We start from the raw sequence: 18,918 nt of genomic DNA, 5'->3' as shown, positions 1-18,918 counted from the left end.
AAATGTCTAAAAATGAGACTATATGAACTACCAAGCAGTTAAAATAGGATTCCTAATTTTTCATTGAGTAACTTAAATAAGTATCCTGTAGGACAACAGGTAACATTTAAAAAAGTGCATTTCCAAAGATTCTATTACATAGCATTGACCTGAAACAGTATGTTCTACAAAGTACCCAACATATTCATTGGTTCCTTCATTGATTCATTCATTCAGTGGATATATATCCAGGCCTATTTTGTGCCACATGCTTAGGATGCATTAGAGAACAAGAATTCTCTATCCCCAAGAAGCTTATATTCTAGTAGAGAAGACAGACAATATATATTATTAATAAGTGAAATATGTACTATGTGAGAAGGTGTTAAGTGTCATTATCACCAAAGAAGAAAATAATAAAACAAGTTAAGAGGGATCCAAGGTGCCAGGGATTTAGGGTAGGAAGAGGAATGACAAGATGCAGTATTGAATAGGACAATGAGGTGTAGACTTCATCACTGGAAGGGTGAAATTTGAGCAAAGATTTGAAGAGAGTAAAGAAGTTGTCCAAATATTTAACTGGAGAAGAGCATTCTAGGCACATGGGATACCTACAGCAAATACCTAAAAACAGGAAGGTGACTAATGTGCCAAAGGAAAAACAAGGAGGACAATGTGGCTGCATCAGAATTGGAGTTGGGGAGTAACAGGAGGTGAGACTAGAGAGACAAGGCACATAATGTGGACCTGTAGGCCGCCATAAGAACATCAGCTTACACTTGGAGTGAAAGGCTGAGCCAGTTTTTGAACCCAGGAGTGGCATGATCCGACTTACTTTTCAAAGGATCCTTGTGATGCACAAAGGCAGATCAATTCATACTGAACTTACACTGTCAGTTTTCAGCTTCAGTTGAAGTTATTAACAAATTAGCCAGTGATTCTCCAAGTGTGGCCTCTGGACCAGCAGCATCAATCAGCATCATCTGGGAATGTGATAGAAATGCAAAATTTCAGGGCCCAACCCTGATCAACAGGATCAGAAATTCTGTGGGTGAGGCCCAGAAATATGTGTTTTAACAAACCCTGCAGGTAATTCTGATGCATAAAGTTTTAGAAACACTGGTCTAGATGAAGATCCCCAAATTCCACATTGGTTAAATGAAAACCAGTTTCTAAGATTTAAGTAACAGCTGAGAATCACTTTCGCTAAAGTAATTAGAAAATGAAGGGGAATAGTGAAAGAAATCTTTGAAAGATTGGCTGAGGCTAGATTTTAAAGGGCCTTGTCTACCAGCCTAAAAATGTTGGTATTCATTCCCTAAGGCACTGGCAGCCACTGCAGTGATTTAATTAGGAAACTTTCATATATTTCCAGATGAATTTGAATAATTTGAAAAATACTCATCACGTGTTACTTTACTAATCAAATTTTAAGTTGCTCAGCTTTGTAAAATCATAAGATGAACAAACAATTAAAACATAACTTTTTAATGCTTAAGTTTCACCAATAAAAAGATACATAGAAACAGTTTATTGGCAGTCTTGGAACCAAAATAAATACCTTTTTTTGTTTACTGTGGTTTTCTTTTGTTTTGTTTTTGTTACCATTCTATGTTTAAGTTATGGCTCATATTCTTTGAAAATGTAAAAATGTTTCCAGCTCTAGCTTTTTAAATCCTAGAGAACTCATGGCTTCAGAATTTTATAAAAAGAGCATGAAAGAGATTATTTAAAAGTGACTCCTTGTTAATGGTCACTACTTATATAACTCTTCTAGAGACTTGTGCAGAAAAGGTTTTACAGATTTGGTCTCCCATGTGAATATATATACTAAAAAAATACCTACCAAGTTAATATTTATAGGTAATATTCAAGTATCAGAAGACCAAAGACACCAAAGCCATTTCAGAGTAAACTGCATGAAGACTACATTAATACATTCCAAAAACACCTGAAGCATTATAAGCCATTGTAACGTTTGTCTGAACTAGTTCCTGTAAACCTACCTTAAGGTATCATGGGAGTCCTCTGTACTTAGGCCCCTGAGAGACCTGAAGGTAGAAAATATTAGTCAGTCATATTGCCAATCACTCCTAGTTAACAAAATACCTCTATGATATTTGATACCAATTTATTCCTTTTAGCATAATTTGTAGGGGGTAAAGGGATTCATAGGTAAGATCTGTATTTCCTTCTTTCCTTCTCCAGATATCCCCTTGATCCATTGGGTAGACAGCCTGAGGAAGGCATAGCTCCATTTATTTTATGACTATTCCAGCTTACATTTGGGTCAGAGACACCTGTGTAAATGTTCCTGGCATGGATTTCCTTATTGGCACCTTCCTCCAGAATATTATTCTGGTTCTTCTCTTCCCTTTTCTGAGCCATGGGTAGATCCCAAAACTTACTAGTACATTCAATTCTTCTCTCTACCTAAATACTCTCCATAATACGTTGTTTGATTGGCAGAATTTTCATTTTTATTTAGTATTATTTTCATATCATCAACTCCCTCCTTAGCAGATGTGTCCCTATGTTACCTTTAGAGTTATTAACTCTGATAATAAAGTTTATGACAAATAATTCAATGTACTTAACATTTATCAAGTATCTACAGTGTGCCAGATTTCATACTACGTGCTGATAGAGATATTGCTATAGCTAGAACTTTTCTCATTAGTTCCTACTTTACTTTAATAAGGAAGTTAGTATCAAGAAAACAAGTTGATATTATGATATGATATTAAAAAATTCAAACTATCTCATGTGTGGTTAAGTCAACAACAGCACAATGTTATTCAAAATCACAATTTTATTATATTTATTTTACTGTGCTTACCAAGGCAGAGAAGTAACCTGCTACTCAGTGTGTGGTCCACAGACCGTCCCATTGGCATTATTGGGTTGCTAATTAGAAAATGTAGAATTTCTGATCCTACCCCGGATCTACTGAATCATATATGCAATCTAACAAAATTCCCAGGTGACTGTATCATATTGAAGTTTGAGAATGCTGCAGAATGCTTTTTCACAAGGGTTAAATGCATTTTGGCATTTTCTTTACTGTTAATTTTTTGTAACTAGCTAGAACATCCTACTATTCCCTAAGCATGCAAATTAACAAGGCTTGCATCTCTGTTTGTGTGCATATAGACTTAAGATTTTTTAAGTGAACTGCATAGAGATTTACTGAGAAAAAAATAGAATTCTAGATAAATGTGTTCCTATAGTACAGCATTTTCCAAAATTTGATCCATGAAACACCAATTTCATGAGATGTTAACAGGAATTAAGTATGGGGAAATTTTTCTATGGTCTTCAAATTTAGGAAATAGTGAATTAATCAAAAGTCTCCCTACTTCAGGATTTCTCAAAGCCTTTAATATACTAATTCACTATAAGCCTTCTATTTAGCTTTGAGGTATGACTCTTAGATTCAATCAGGGAATGCTTTTCTTTTAGAACATGTTGTGGCACCAGCATTCTGCAGCACTGGGAAATATTGCTGTTGTAAAGTGGCCATATCTACGTGAAGACTTCAATTGGGAAGACATATCCGAAAAGATTCCTTCTGTATATTTATTTCTTATTTCCAAGCACAAGAGCCTACCACAGTATATCAAGGAAATAATTAAGTTTATATTTCTGTCAATGAAATAATCACAAATATAATATTAACCAAGGGGCAATGTACATTCTACTGGACTGTGAGTGATGATATATGAAAACCATTCTTTCCCTTATTTCCTAGTTGCTATCTTCTCAGACGTTGAAACCAATAAAAACCTGAAGCAACAGCCCAGACAAAATTTACTAACAGTACATAAGCTACAGCTTAGTTTGGTTCAGGAAACATTTATTGCGTGTCTCTTTGTGTCAGGCAATGTAAGCGCCTGGTCTGTAAAGATGTAAAGGTCTTCCCCGAAAGATCTTCAACTCTAAATGGGAGAAATTTACGGTAACAGATTATTTCAATACCCTGTGGTGATGGTTACGTTATAATAGCAATGGCTGACTTCTACTGAGTGCTTACTCGTTTCTGTTCATTGTTCAAAAGGCTGTATGTGTATTAACTCATTTAACTGTCACGAAAGCGCTTTGATGCAGGTACTGTTTTCATCCCCACTGTGTGAGAAAAATGCAATGAAAGATATGCTAAGTGCCTTAGGAAAAGTATGGGGTGGGGTGAAGGCAATTAAGGGGAGACTTTCTTGAAGAGATGACTTTGATACCTTTTTGGTGGCTATTTTTATTTTTCCCTCCAAAAGTGCTGAAACATAAAATTTGTTACTTTCTAATCAGTGATTGCCTTTGTTGCCTTTAATGAGTTGATCTAAAAAAATGAAATGGTGTTATTCTTCCTCATAAAACCTATTTATACATTTAATAAAATACTTACCTGGGCACATTATTCTACTCAACAAATATTGGTGACATTAATCTTGGGACTTTGTTCACAGTTAGGTAGCTAGCACCCCGGCAAATAAGCCAAGGATTTATTGCCCTCATTGATTGTCCAGGCTATTTTTTTCCCTCCTACTCTCCTGCTGTGTTAAATGTTACAGTCCTTATGCGTATACTTTTAGTTGATAGTCATAAATTTATCAAACTTGAATTAAAAGGGCCCTGAGCCAAATCCACTAGCCAATAGATTTATTCCTGTGAGCAACTTAATCATCTCTGTTCTCACTGCCTCGTTACTTCAACCTTAACCAGACATAACTGTGGGATCCAACAATAAATGGCATATTTCCATAGCCAAGAAATCACTTCTTAGGATTCCAGAGAGGTTTCTCTTTTTAAGGCTAGTGGAGATCACTGAAACTGGATTTACTTCTACAACTCAGAAAAAACAAGAATTAAAGAACAGTACATTTAAGATCTGTAAACACAAGGGAGAATCTCTCCAGGTGAATCTAGGGCTGAGAGCAGAGTGGGGGCTCAAACTGGCTGGTTGCTAAGGTAAAGTAAAATGGAAAGTATAATTATCATTGTGTACTAAGGTACCTTGAGGAATATTGTCTTTTTGTTCTAAAAAAAGCAGTCTCTTTTAGAGTAACTCACTTGAAATCTCTAAAAGTCCCTTATGTGTCTTTTGTATCCTGTCACATAAGTAGACTTTCTTACAGCAGGCATATTAACAAAAGTGAGACTGACTCCTACAGACAATGGCATGCTGGCTTTCTAAGGGTGTGGGGAAAGGCCTGATTTGTATCCTTGGCCAATTTCTGTGGTTTAAATATTCCCACATGGCCCAACTTCAAATACCAGATCATTTTTTTAAATTCAGGAACTCAGATAGACTCAAGTAGACAGACACACTAAGCCAAAAGTGGGATGGTTTCTCTCCTTTGAATGAAGTTTTGCCTCTGCCTTCACAGCCCCCTTCTCTGATCTCAAGCACTGCTCCTTCTAGTCACTGGTTCCAAACCTGCATGTGGATTGGAATCAGTTGGGAGCATTTACTGAAAATATGAAATCTCAGAGCCCTGCACTAGATCTTCCGAATTAGAATCTCCAACAGGGATGGGGACAGAAATCTGTATTTGTTTAAAGCATTATTGGTGATTCTGATAAGAGTCACTTGGCCTCCTGGTCAGCATTTGAGAACCACTATTTCCACCATTCCTGTTACTAGTGTGATCCCTGTTCACCTTCATCTGTGAAAGATTTTGAGCTAATAATAATCTGTGACAATCTACTCACTGAATTAGCTATATCTGTGACAGAAAAACCTAAAGGATTAATAAAACTCTGGCTAGACACATCTACCCTAACTCAATGATAGGTATAAATCCTGGTAAGCACTCATGTGAGTTATCTTCTCCACCTAGGAATGTCTAACTTAGAACCTCTGCTTTTCCCCCAGAAGAATTTCTGGCAGAATTCTAAGTTGTCTGTTTTTCATGTGCCTTTCAAATAAATACCTAGTAATTCCAGTCAAAGAACTCCCTCTTATTCATAGTATATAAATTTATTTACCATAAATACTTTATACTTTAAATTGAATTATTATGTAATGAGATAGGGATTTATAATAAAATTAAGAACACTATACTGACAATTTACTTTTATTTCCATATTTCAGAACATAGCATTAAACTACTATAAGTATGTTATTGTGTTGTATTTAAATGATAATTGAATCCATTTCTTCATGAGGCCCCTTTTCCCTTCCCTCTCCTTTTAATGCCAAAGAATATGTTAAATGTTAGATGTATGGGAAATTGGATATGGAATATTGACAGCCATTTGATAACACTTTTCTATAGAAAATTTTCCTTTAATAGAACACATGGTTTGAAATAGATGATTGAAGAAATGCTTTACAGAACAGAATCAACTCCCTTTTTAGGAAACAGCTAGTTATTCCTTTACAATAAATTTATTGACCTTTATGTTATGTTTTAAACTATTGCATAGTCTCTCATATTTAAAAAAAAAATTGGCAAATGGAAAAGAAACCAGAATTAATTTGCTGTCAATGTAAACAATCTCTTGAAACACTGGCATGCCCTTCCTTCTTCCCTGGTGGGCCAAAATAAATGTAGTCAACTGCCTTTTAACAGAGACTGAATGAAAATAAACTTGGTCCTTCTGCCCTAAAACCCAAATGAAATGTTTACCAAGATACCGTTTGGTTACTTGGTTACTGTTAACCCAACTAGCCATCTGTCTTTGTAAGGAAAGAGTTCTATTATCCATCTTTTTCTTCTTTCTGGCTTAGGTGGAAAGTGCTCACCAGATGGAAACAAAGTGCCAAGAGTGGGTGACTATCTTGCTGTAGACCATCTTTCCACCCTTCATAATCTACTCAGATATTATTCTCACAACATCCCCAAGAAAAATCTCTGTGTTTCTCTACTTACTTGTACCTCTTTTTAACAATTATTGTATTGTACATCTAATATGGTTATTTTTTCCCTTCAAATTTTCTTAGAAGTAAAATTGTTAAACTAATTAAATCTAGAATACCTTAACAGTGACACATAATGGAACCTATATATGGGTTCATTCTTGTGCCTGTGTTCCAGTCCATATCAGGAATGGATTATTTTCCGTGGCTCACTAGAGTCCTACCAATAGTGCTTAATGGCATTTTTCCTTCAAAGTTTTAGCAAAGCCACATGAGTTCATTTTATGTTGAAGAAACAACATAGACACTTTGTTTTATCCTGAAAGCAACTGTGAATGATTCCAGCATAGGATCAATATGAAGTAACTCTTTTTGAAAAGCAAACTTTAAATAGAACCAGTGACTTAGAAATAAAAAGTTACTTGGCAATAATAGTACAGAAACTAATCTCAGCTCTTAAATAATATAGAATATGAAACCAAAGGGTTAAAAAATGAAAGAGAAAGAAAATACATATAATAATCATATTAAGACTATCCTTTAAAAAGATTAAATGACATATATTAAAATTTGCCCCCCAAAAAAGTGAAATTTTATGAATTGATGAATAATAAAAGTTAGTCAAATTTGGAAAGAGAAGTAGGAGAGGTCTAAAATGTCTCCAAAACAAAAAGTGTAATTCACTGAATAAATAAATAATATATGCCATTCTGTATTTGATGAGAACAAGCATTAAATAATCTAGCAAATAATTATAAAATACAGTCTTAGAAAAACTGGACAAAATTAGATGGGATTTAAAGAAGAGAATTATCATTTGTTGAATGGCTACTATGGCCAGACACTGTGCTGGGCAATTTACGTAAATTATCTTATTTGACAATCTTTGTGAGTTAGGTGATATCTTTTATAGTTCACAAATGAGGACACTGATGCTTAAATTGATTAAATGATTTGTTCGAGTTCACACAGTTTCAGAAGTAGGGCTGGGATCTGAACCCAGGCTTGTCTGATCACAAAGACTTTGATCCAAAGACTTTGATCCAAAGAACTCAGTTCCACCCTGTGGCCCAAGTGATTTAAACAAAATGAATTTTAAAAGGCAGAAATAATCAGACATACATATCAGAGCCAAAAGCAATTTTTAAACAACCCAGATTTTTTTTTAATTTATGGCATTGGGTTTTGAATAAGACCCTGCTTGCTGATGAATAACCATGCAAAGTTTGAATGTAAAGAGCTTCACTTATCATAAGGAATCTTAGTACAAGAAAGATGGCAGTAACGGGAGAGTGGTCCAGATAGACCAACCAAACAATCAAGAAAAGAGAGATACTAAGGAATAAATACGAAAGAAAATAAATATTCTCAGATCAACTAGGAAATTGCTTGGGGAGAATACAGTAACTTTCTACATATACTCAAAAGGTATAAGTGAACATAGGGAGTGGCAAAAAATAATTTATTTCCCTAGAACAAAGAGTTATAATTAGACATAATTTGATGAAAGTGAGGTAAAAAAAAATTGATTGATGTGAAAAAAATTTTGCTGCCAGTAAGAGGCATTTATGGGTGAATGTTTCCAACAGAGTTAGAATAAAAAACTTTAATTACAAATAACAAATAATAAAACTTGACTGAATGATGCATTAAATAGAGGAAATAGTCTTGCACTAATGTAAGAATCAATCTTGCACTGGGAAGATTAAAAATATTCTGTTCTGTTTACCCATTTCAATTTTCTATGAATTTGTTGTTTTTGTTTATTTGTCTTGTTTCTAGTATCTTAGGATTGCAATGCTGTGGTGCTAAGATACTAAAAACCTATTTAAAAAAAACAACTGTGAGCCTTTTAGGAGATTCATCAAAACATAAAATTATTTCATGGTTGTCACTCATTGTGAGGCACATTCATTCAACAAAGACTGAGTGAGTCCCTAAAATGGGTCAGACATGGTCCTACATTTTGGGGATCAGAGATGAGAAGACATGGTTCCAACTTTCTAGGCCTTCCTTCACAGTGTACTATAAAGAGAGCAGTGAGGTGAAAAATAATGAAGAGATTACAATGAAGCCCAGAAGACCATCAATCATTAAGAAATATTTATTAAGTGACTATAAACATCCATTTTTATCAGCTCAGCACATATTCACTCAGTGCCTACCATGTGGCAGGCCTATCCTACTCACTGTATGTACAACAAAACAGAGTCACTAACTCAATGGAGACAGACTATAAATAAATTTACCCAAGTAAATATGTAATTAAAAACTGCAGTAAGTGTTATGAAGAAAAGGGTACGAGGGCAGACTACAGCAGGGACTACCCACATCAGTTCAAAGATGACAGATCAAGCCAATAGGGGCTCTTTTTCCAAGGGAAAAAGGAGTACAAATGACCCTAGTTACTGGAAAGGTGCCTGGGTGGGTGGTACCTGAGTAGACTGGGAATATAGGAGGCTTTCTTCAACAAAAAGATAATGGTCATGATATAACCAAATCCTTTAAAGCAAAATTTGGTGTCCAAAATTACACCAAAAAGGACATAAACATGAGCGACTTCTTCATGAACATATCTCCCTGGGCAAGGGAAACAAAAGCAAAAATAAACAAGTGGGACTATATCAAGCTGAAAAGCTTCTGTACAGCAAAGGACACCATCAATAGAACAAAAAGGTATCCTACAGTATGGGAGAATACATTCATAAATGACAGATACGATAAAGGGTTGACATCCAAAATATATAAAGAGCTCATGCACCTCAACAAACAAAAAGTGAATAATCCAATTAAAAAATGGGCAAAGAAGCTGAACAGACAGTTCTCCAAAGAAGAAATTCAGATGGCCAACAGATACATGAAAAGATGCTCCACATCGCTAGTCATCAGAGAAATGCAAATTAAAACCACAATGAGATATCACCTCACACCAGCAAGGATTGCCACCATCCAAAAGACAAACAACAACAAATGTTGGCGAGGTTGTACAGAAAGGGGAACCCTCCTACACTGCTGGTGGGAATGTAAATTAGTTCAACCATTGTGGAAAGCAGTATGGAGGTTCCTCAAAAAGCTCAAAATAGAAATACCATTTGACCCAGGAATCCCACTTCTAGGAATTTACCCTAAGAAAGCAGCAGCCCAATTTGAAAAAGACAGATGCACCCCTATGTTTATCACTGCACTATTTACAATAGCCAAGAAATGAAAGCAACCTAAGTGTCCATCAGTAGATGAATGGATAAAGAAGATGTGGTACATATACACAATGGAATATTCTTCAGCCATAAGATGAAAACAAATCTTACCATTTGCAACAACATGGATGGAGCTAGAGGGTATTATGCTCAGTGAAATAAGTCAAGCGGAGAAAGACAAGTACCAAATTATTTCACTCATATGTGGAGTATAAGAACAAAGGAAAAACTGAAGGAACAAAACAGCAGCAGAATCACAGAACCCAAAAAAGGACTAACAGTTACCAAAGGGAAAGGGACTGGGGAGGATGGGTGGGAAGAGAGGGAAAAGTTGGGTGGAGAAGAAAGGGGGCCTTATGATTAGCATGTATAATGTTGGGGGTGTGCATAGGGAAGGCTGTGCAACACAGAGAAGACAACTAGTGATTCTACAGCATCTTACTATGCTGATGGACAGTGACTAATGGGGTATGTGGGGGGACTTGGTGAAGGGGCGAGTCTAGTAAACATAATGTTCCTCATGTAATTGTAGATTAATGATACAAAAAAAAAATTACACCAAAAAGTTTTCCCATAATAAAATTTGTACACTCAAAATTACTTTCTTCAGTTTTAACTGAAGTAGCAATCCTGGATGTAAAATTGGCTATTTAGCTGTGTAAGATCTCTTAGATATACCCAAGAATAAATAGTAACTGGCTGAGTTACAACTAGTAAAGAGGAAAGGAATGATACAGAAATCAAATTGAGGGTCTGAGCAGCGATGATGTAGTAAAGCATTAAATAAAGGGTCTGACTTTTGTATTTATTTTCATTAGTCATTTAAAAGTTTATAGAAGATATATAGAAAATATACTTAAATACCATACACTCATTATTTAAAAGCATTAAATAGAGGCAAGGAATGACTAGATTTCATGTATAAATGGATCTCCTTTTTAGTGTGGGATGTACAAAAACTCATGAAATATTGCATTTCAGTAAGTTAAAGGCAAGTCTTAATTTAAATTATTTTCTTGTTAGAATAATTCTAGCATAATTTTATTTGGAATTAACATATCTTGATATTGTGGAACTAGCTATCTTTTTTTTTCATTATAGTATCATCAATATATAATCTTATGAAGGTTTCGCATGAGCAGCGTTGTGGTTTCAACATTCACCCATATTATCAAGTTCCCTTCTCCCCCACCCCATTGCAATCACTAACCATCAGCCTAGTAAGATGCTATAGAGTCATTACTGGTCTTCTCCACGCTATTCTGCCTTCCCCCGTGATCTACCTATATTGTGTGTGCTAATTATAATGTACCTTAATCCCCTTCTCCCTCCCTCCCCACCCACTCTTTCCAACCCCTTCCCTTTGGTAACCACTACTCCCTTCTTGGAGGCTGTGAGTCGGCTGCTGTTTTGGAACTAGCTATCTTTGAACACAATGCATATAACATTTAAAGGATAAATAGAAAAATGTTGCATAGGACAGTAAAGAGTTATACCATACTGCCTTTGACAGAGTAAGGTTTGTTTACAATTTTTTCTTTATTTTTGTCTAGCTATTCCTCCACTAGCAAAATAGTTGATAGTAGAGGTAAAGAAGAAAACAGTACCAAAAAAAAGGTAGAAGACTTCATTTTATCTAACATTTAACTACACACTTAATATAGTTCATACTGTCTCCTTTCTGTTTAGAGCTGCATCACAAAGTCATCCTCCCTTAACTCCCATTCCCTCTAAGAACCTCAGCAGGCAGCTGGGCTGCTTCGAAATGGCTTTGATACTAAAAATTCCCCTTCAGAAATTCTGTAGGGCCTTGGCCTTTTCAGGACAAAACAATGTTGGGAGTCTGGGAGGCGCTGCTGAAGTAGTAGGCTGCTGGGCAGTGATGACAGCACTGGACGAGCAGCATCTTTCCCAGCTGAGGGCCTTGAACTTTGAGTTCCATTTTTAGAAAAGCTAAATGAGGAGTAAATACTTTCAGAATATTTTGCTCCCAGGGTAGCTTTTATTAACAAAATAGCAAAAGACTATAGCTATCCGGTAATACTAAGGAGTCTTGGCAACTGAAATGGTAAGATGCTGAACTCAATTGGTTGTTTCTACAGCAATCTTGGCATCATGGATCACTCTCTGAGTGAAAGATGTGTAAACAGTCTCCTACAGTTCTAATGAAGGTGGAAATTAAGTTGCAAAGACTGCAGTGGTTTCCTTTGAGTCCATCCATCACAAAAGGTTTTAGCAACTCCATCAGAATAAAGGAAGCCATAACTCTCCCCACATTTTCCTGGCCATTTTGTATTCATATTTACATACTTACTATTCACATAGGTTGACAGCTGTGCCTCTTGTCCTACATTACATTGTGGGGTACCTTCTTATAAGCCGCAGGACCCTACTTTTTCTGAGCATACTCTGATCCATAAAAGAAGAGTAGCAAGGGATTATTATTATTTTTTTTAATCCATAGAAAAGAACATGTAAACAGGAGAATAACCTAATTCCACAAGACAGAATAGTCAAGAAAGCTGTTTGCCACCAAATTCCTCCCAGGTGCAAAGCAAGGAATTTCAGCTTATTTTGAAAGCCACTCAGATTGTTGACTTCCTTAAAAACAACCTAGACCTGCAATAAGGTAGTTATTGCTCTTTCCTCTGTGTTTCCATGTACCCTGGACTGCCTTCATCATATCATTTACTGCCTGTGATAATTTATTTGTATATCTCTCTTTCCTCACTGAAGAGTTATAACCCTGTATTTGTCTCTATATCTTTAGCCCTTAGTGTAGTTCAGGTTGACATTAAAGTCAGGAACACTTTGCTGATGGTGTGAATGAATGAATGAATGAATAATGGACGTTTTTAAACTAATATGTTTCATCAAAATAATAATATTCTCTGAGCATTGGGTGTCTCTAAATACCTGGTACATTGTGAAATACATACAATGTCTCATTTAATCCTCATATAAACAACCCTATGGCATAGGTATTATTATTCTTCATCAGTGAGAAAACTAAAACTTGAGGAGGTTAATTTCACAAAATATTATAAAGAATAATAAGCCTTATAACCAGAATTGGAACTCATCTAGTCTGATTCCTAAGTTTGTGGCCTTACCAACTCTATTATATTGCCTTTGTTTTATTCTCTGTCTTCCTAATACATCTTACAGGTGATTTCCAAACAGCTATATATACTGTCAGCTGTTGTGACTGAAACAATTATTAGTTTAATTATTAGTTTCAGAGATTTACAGATATACAAGTTTATTTAAAAATGTGTTGATCCATTGTTTCATTAACAGTTATGTTTCCTGGTAGAAGACGCTCCAGAACAGCCTTACATCCTTTCTTTTCTGTAAATGCGGTAAAGGGACAGTGCTTCACCTAACAGATACATTGCTGCAAACATGTCTGTAAATAAAATTTGTGTTAACAGTTAGCAATTATCTCTATTTAAAGGGGAACTGTTATAAAATCTTTTGCAAAAGTACCCATTTCCCCTATCTCATCTGTTTTAAATGTTTTGTAATATTACTTTAGGTTTTCTTAAAACAGGACACGTCACTAGAGAATGTACTATTTAAAATCAGTCATTTGCATTATTAAAGAAATTTTGGGAAAATATTTAGGAATTAAAAATGACATTTTTTTTCAGTGCCCTGGGCTGAAAATCTCTTTTTAATAATTTTGCTTTGCCAATTTGGTTATGAGAGCAGCCATGGACAATTTTTTTGTGTGTGGGGGGTGGTGAAGGTGGGGGTGGGGTGTAATAATTACTCCAATAATATATGACTTGCTACCTGGACAGGTCACATAGATTCCAAACATATCTGGCTGCCTCTCAAAGCACTATTTTGGCTTTTAAGGACAACTCACCACCACTCTATATACCAAATATTATAATAAAAAAATAATTAAGTTAGGAATGATAGTCTATGATGATAGTTCAATCCTTACTATTGGTTTTTATGTCTAACAAGAGAACACAAAGATGAAGTCAAAGATTTATGTCACTCCAGTTGGGCTGTAACTTGGGCATTCATTGTAATGAATATGTAAAAGTTAAATGCTTGGGTTACAGTTTAGAATCAACAATCGGTTAAAAAAAATGTATGTTGAAGAATCAGAACCTAAACAAAAATCTAAGAAGAAATTTTCTTCCCCAAGCAAGAAGAAAATATATCTGCATTTGGGAAGAAAATAAGAAATGTAGATTATGTGTGTCAGATATTACCTACACTACAAACTTCAGGAGAGAGGTATGCAAGGCAAGCCTCAGTGTGCAGTCTGAAAAAAGTATGCCATGAAAGATGTCAGCGCCTTCTGCCTGGAGCTAGTTCTGCATAGTTTTCAAATGGTATTTTTATCTTGTAATTATGTAAAAAGTCACACTGACAGAAATCCACTAACACATGTGATAGACACATTCTTCTCTGGCCATTTCTGAAATGTGTGCAGGTTTTAAAATATATGGTAATATAGAGAGGTCAAATCCCAGGAAGGCTTGAATTTTCTTTCACAGTAAAAAATAATGGTTCTGGTGGAATACCATATATTACAATGGATGGAAGTCCTACAACAACTTTCTTTTGGTTCTCTTATCTGCTCTCAAGAGCCAAGTTCATTTACCTGAGTGTTACAGTAACTATTGGTTTAGTCACCTCAAAATGATGAAATGTTTATATTGGATTATGTGATTTCATTTAAACATAGCACCTAGAATTCACATAGCATTTTGATATATTTGTGCTACATATTCTCTCAAAATTATTTCTTAATCAAAAACAAATAACAAATCAATAGTGCCTTGCCAACTTAAGAGAAAAATACCTAAATGGTCTCATAATGAGGCCCAATCAAAGAAAAAGTTTCAGGGGATTTAATGTAGAAATAATGATGACCGTAACTGTATGAATTTAAATAAAGCTGTTCTGAGAAACTCAATCTTTTAGAGGCAAAATCTTTACTTCTCTTCTTGCATTAGATAAGCTTTTTTTTATCTTGTAGTAATTATTCTTCTAAACTATGGATCCCTTCAAGGGTTAGGACTGTCTTATTCAAATTAGATTCCTAGGAGTTTCCTTAGTATTTAGCAGATGGTAGGTGCTCATTATATATTTGTTGAGTACGTGAATGGATAAACACTGCCTTTAACCAATGCACAGTTATCCTTTCAAACAACATCTCTTGTCATTTTCATCTATCATCTTTTGTAAATAGCCTTTTTTATCACTGCATTTTAATTCAATTAAATCATCATTTTTTGAGCCGTTGTAATCTGCTATTTGCTAATTTTACACTAAGTATTAGGGACATACATTATCTTTCATTTAATCCTTAATACAACCTGGTAAAATAGAAATATGGAGCTCATAAAGGTTAAGAAAAATTAGGCAAGAGTTAAACTCAAGTCTCCTCCAATAAATGGGTAGATAGTTGAATAAGACCCAGGTTCACCTTCAAGGAACTTATGGACTGTTTTGATGGGGAAAAGTAGAACATCTGATGGTCTGTATGCAAAAGAAGAGATCAAAGCTATAAGAAGAAATGTTATTTTTAAATCACTAAAGGGTTTCAAAGAAAGAATGGATCATATTCAATGTGTAAAAATAAGGAATGACTTCTAAAGGAAGGTAAACCTGTCACTTTGATGGGTACCTGGGCTTCACACTTGGTGAGGTGGGACAGTGTGGCAGAGGGAAGAGTGCTGCATCTCCTTCTTCTTTTCCAAATATCATTACATTTCAATTTCAAAAGTTCTGTTTTTAGTACAAAGATACAAACAGAGCTCTGACCTTGGGTATTTCCACTGTCCATGTGGTTGAATTGTCTTGACTCTAATTCCATATCCTTTCAAAGACACCATTAGGGGTGACACTTGAATATACCTTAAAGGACATATAGAATTTAAAAAAATAGATATAAATGGAAGCATTTCCCTATTGAAACTAATAATGGTTCAGAAACAGGAAATATTGGGGTTCCATTTAACTAGAAAAGGTCTATATGCAAGAATTGGTCCCATTTAATTAGAATAAAAGCTGTATGCAAGAGAGTAATGAGAGATAAAATGGTAAAGTAGGCTAGGGCCATAGTATGAAGGACCTTAAATGTTCAACTAAAGGATAATTGTGTTTTGTAAGTTACAAATGCTTCATAAACATTAGAATTATTAAGTAACATTTGTTGGTTGTATGAGGAAATAAATTAATGGGTAAGATATTCTTCCCAAAAAGATAATCATACCTTTTGCAAAAAAAAAAAAAAAAGCTACATTCTATGCGCTTACTATAGTGGTTCTCAACCAAGTGGTTCTCTACATAGTATCCCCGGAAAAACTCAAATAGCTCTTTTAATTTCACAATTCCCATCTGCTGACAACTCTTAAAACTGTATTTGTGATCCCAACTATTCCCCCAGACTATTATTTCTGCTTGCCTATTATAACTTATTAGTGTATTCTCCACATATCTGAAACTTGATATGTCTAGCCCTGAACCAATTCTCTTCTCTATCTCTTCCCTAGCTCTGCCCCTAATGTGGATCTACCTATCCCAATATACTCTGGCCCTATGTAAATAAATCTAAATGTTTGTAAATAATGTCACTAGCCATTTACTTTCATAGAAACCTTAAAATCTTCCACAGTTTCTGCTATCCCTCAACAATGCTTTCTTCCTCCCCATCCAGATGGACTTCAAATCCTATCAATTCAATCTAAGAAAACAAAAATTTTCACATTCAACCTTCCCTCCTGTTTCTACATCTACTGCCTGAGTCCAGGTCCTTATTCTCTCTCCTTGCTTTGGTTTCCCTACCATCAGTCTCTCCCCACTCTAGTGTACATCACACAATGCCACCAAAGAATCAGCCAAAATTAAATGATAGCCATGTCATAATTTTGCTTCTTTAAAGTCTTATTTCTTATGGTCCTTATTACCCATAGGACAAAATTCAACCTTTTGGGTTAGGCCTTTCCACAATCTGGCTCCAAACCTAACTCTGGCTTTTTATTCTGCCTCATCAGCTTCAACTACTTTCCACTCAATGTATATTCTAGACGCACTAGACTTCTCATATTCCTCAAAAAGGCCATGCCCTTTCACACAATTCTCACGGCATGGAATGTCCTTCAGTCAATTCCACAAATGCTTATTTGGGCATTGACTATGTACTGGACACTGTTCTAGAGCCTGGAAAACAAAAATAAGAAGATAAAGATCCTTCTGTCAGTGAATGCAGAGTCTAGGAGTAATGGAGACAAGCATACAAGTAATGATGATGTACTGTGATATGCACCCAATAGAAATACATGCTAAGAACACAGGTAACATAGAGAGAGTGGGTAACTGTCTGGAGGGAGTGGGACAGGAAGCATGTTGGGATCCAGATGGACCAAGCAGAGACAGGCAATGCAGGCATGGTGAGGGACACCGAGGCATGAGAGAAGTTCACGTTTTCAGGAAGCAGCAGAGTTTCCACATATAAAGCAGGAACAAAAAATACAATGAGGATGAAATATACACTTAAAAATGGTTAAGATGGTACATTTTTGTGGTATGTGTTTTTTTTTTTTTTTACCACAATTACATTTTGTTTTAATCATTTAAAGGAAATGCGATAGGAAGAGTATTTAAAGACCAGGCTGAGGAGGAGGACTGTTGATTAATAGCAAGGAGTAGCAGAAATGGCTGATTACAGATTCTAGTCTGAGAAACTGGATTTAACCCCATGTGTCTTAGTCCATTCAGGCTGCTGTAACAAAATACCATAAACTGAGTGGTTTAAACAATAAACATTCATTTCTCACATTCTGGAGGCTGGAAATCCAAGATCATGGTGCCAGTGTTGTCTGGTCCTAGTGAGAGTTCTTTTCCAGATTGCAGACTGCCAACTTCTTGTTGTGGTCTCACATCTTCACAGAGAAGAGAGCTCTCAGCTCTTCATCTCCTTATAAGCTCACCAAATCATCACCCTCAAGACCACATCCGAACTTCCCAAAGGCCCCACCTCTAAATACTACTATCACATCGGGGACAGCCTTCAACGCCCGAATTTGGAAGGAACAAACTTTCAGTCCATAGCACCATGCAAATTAAATCCAGCTTTCTTCCTATACCAGACATGAACCCTCTTGGTTGTATGTAGGACTAAAGAAACAACCAACAGTTTTACCTGGCGTTGCATAGATTCATGACTACTAACCTCATATGTGGCCTTTATGCTGCCTGGCAATTATACTTCTAATTATACTTTCTAAGTCTCTCACTCACTCTTCCACTTCCATTTTTCATCATCTCTCTTACCTGATGACCTTGCTTCCCATTTCATCAGAAAATAAAGCAATCAGAAGAAAAATTCCATCAGCTCCCACCACTGCATTTATACACTTACTTGCATTTGTGTGCATATGCTGTGAGCTCCATCCTGTTACTGTGAGCTGATAGTGCTCCTGCCCAAGGCCAACACATTCCCCCTGCATCAGACCCCATCACTCCTCCTCACTCTCTACTCAAGTATCCCTCTAGCAATTCTCCCACCTCTCTTATGGTCATCAGCATTTCCCTTTCTACTAGATCACTCCGATCAACACCAAACAGTAAACATGCTGTAATTTCTCCCATCTTGAAACAAACAAAAATGCAAGCCTTCACTTGAGTTCATATCCCATTCCATTCTAGCTATCACATTTCTGTGCCTCGTCAAAAGAGCTGTCTGTTAGGTTTGAACTCACTGCTATACTGAAACTGCTCCTGTCAGGACACCAATGGCCTTCATTTTGTCAAATGAAAAAATCCACTCCCATTCCTCATATTCTTGGGCCTATCAGCATTTAACACTGTTGATGTTGCCTACCTGACGTTGAAACTTTATTTGGCTTCCAGAAC

At 35.8% G+C, this 18,918-nt stretch overlaps 1 protein-coding gene across 2 annotated transcripts in view; it reads left to right on the top strand.

Annotated features, from left to right (window-relative positions):
- The window catches only part of NTN4 (netrin 4), a 105,128-nt gene that overhangs the window by 67,608 nt on the left and 18,602 nt on the right, over positions 1–18,918 (top strand). The window lies entirely within an intron of this gene.

Source organism: Manis javanica, chromosome 10 (genome assembly GCF_040802235.1).
Source record: "Manis javanica isolate MJ-LG chromosome 10, MJ_LKY, whole genome shotgun sequence".
NCBI lineage: Eukaryota > Metazoa > Chordata > Mammalia > Pholidota > Manidae > Manis > Manis javanica.
The sequence above is the reverse complement of the archived record's forward strand: the minus strand, read 5'-3'. Positions and strand labels throughout refer to the sequence as shown.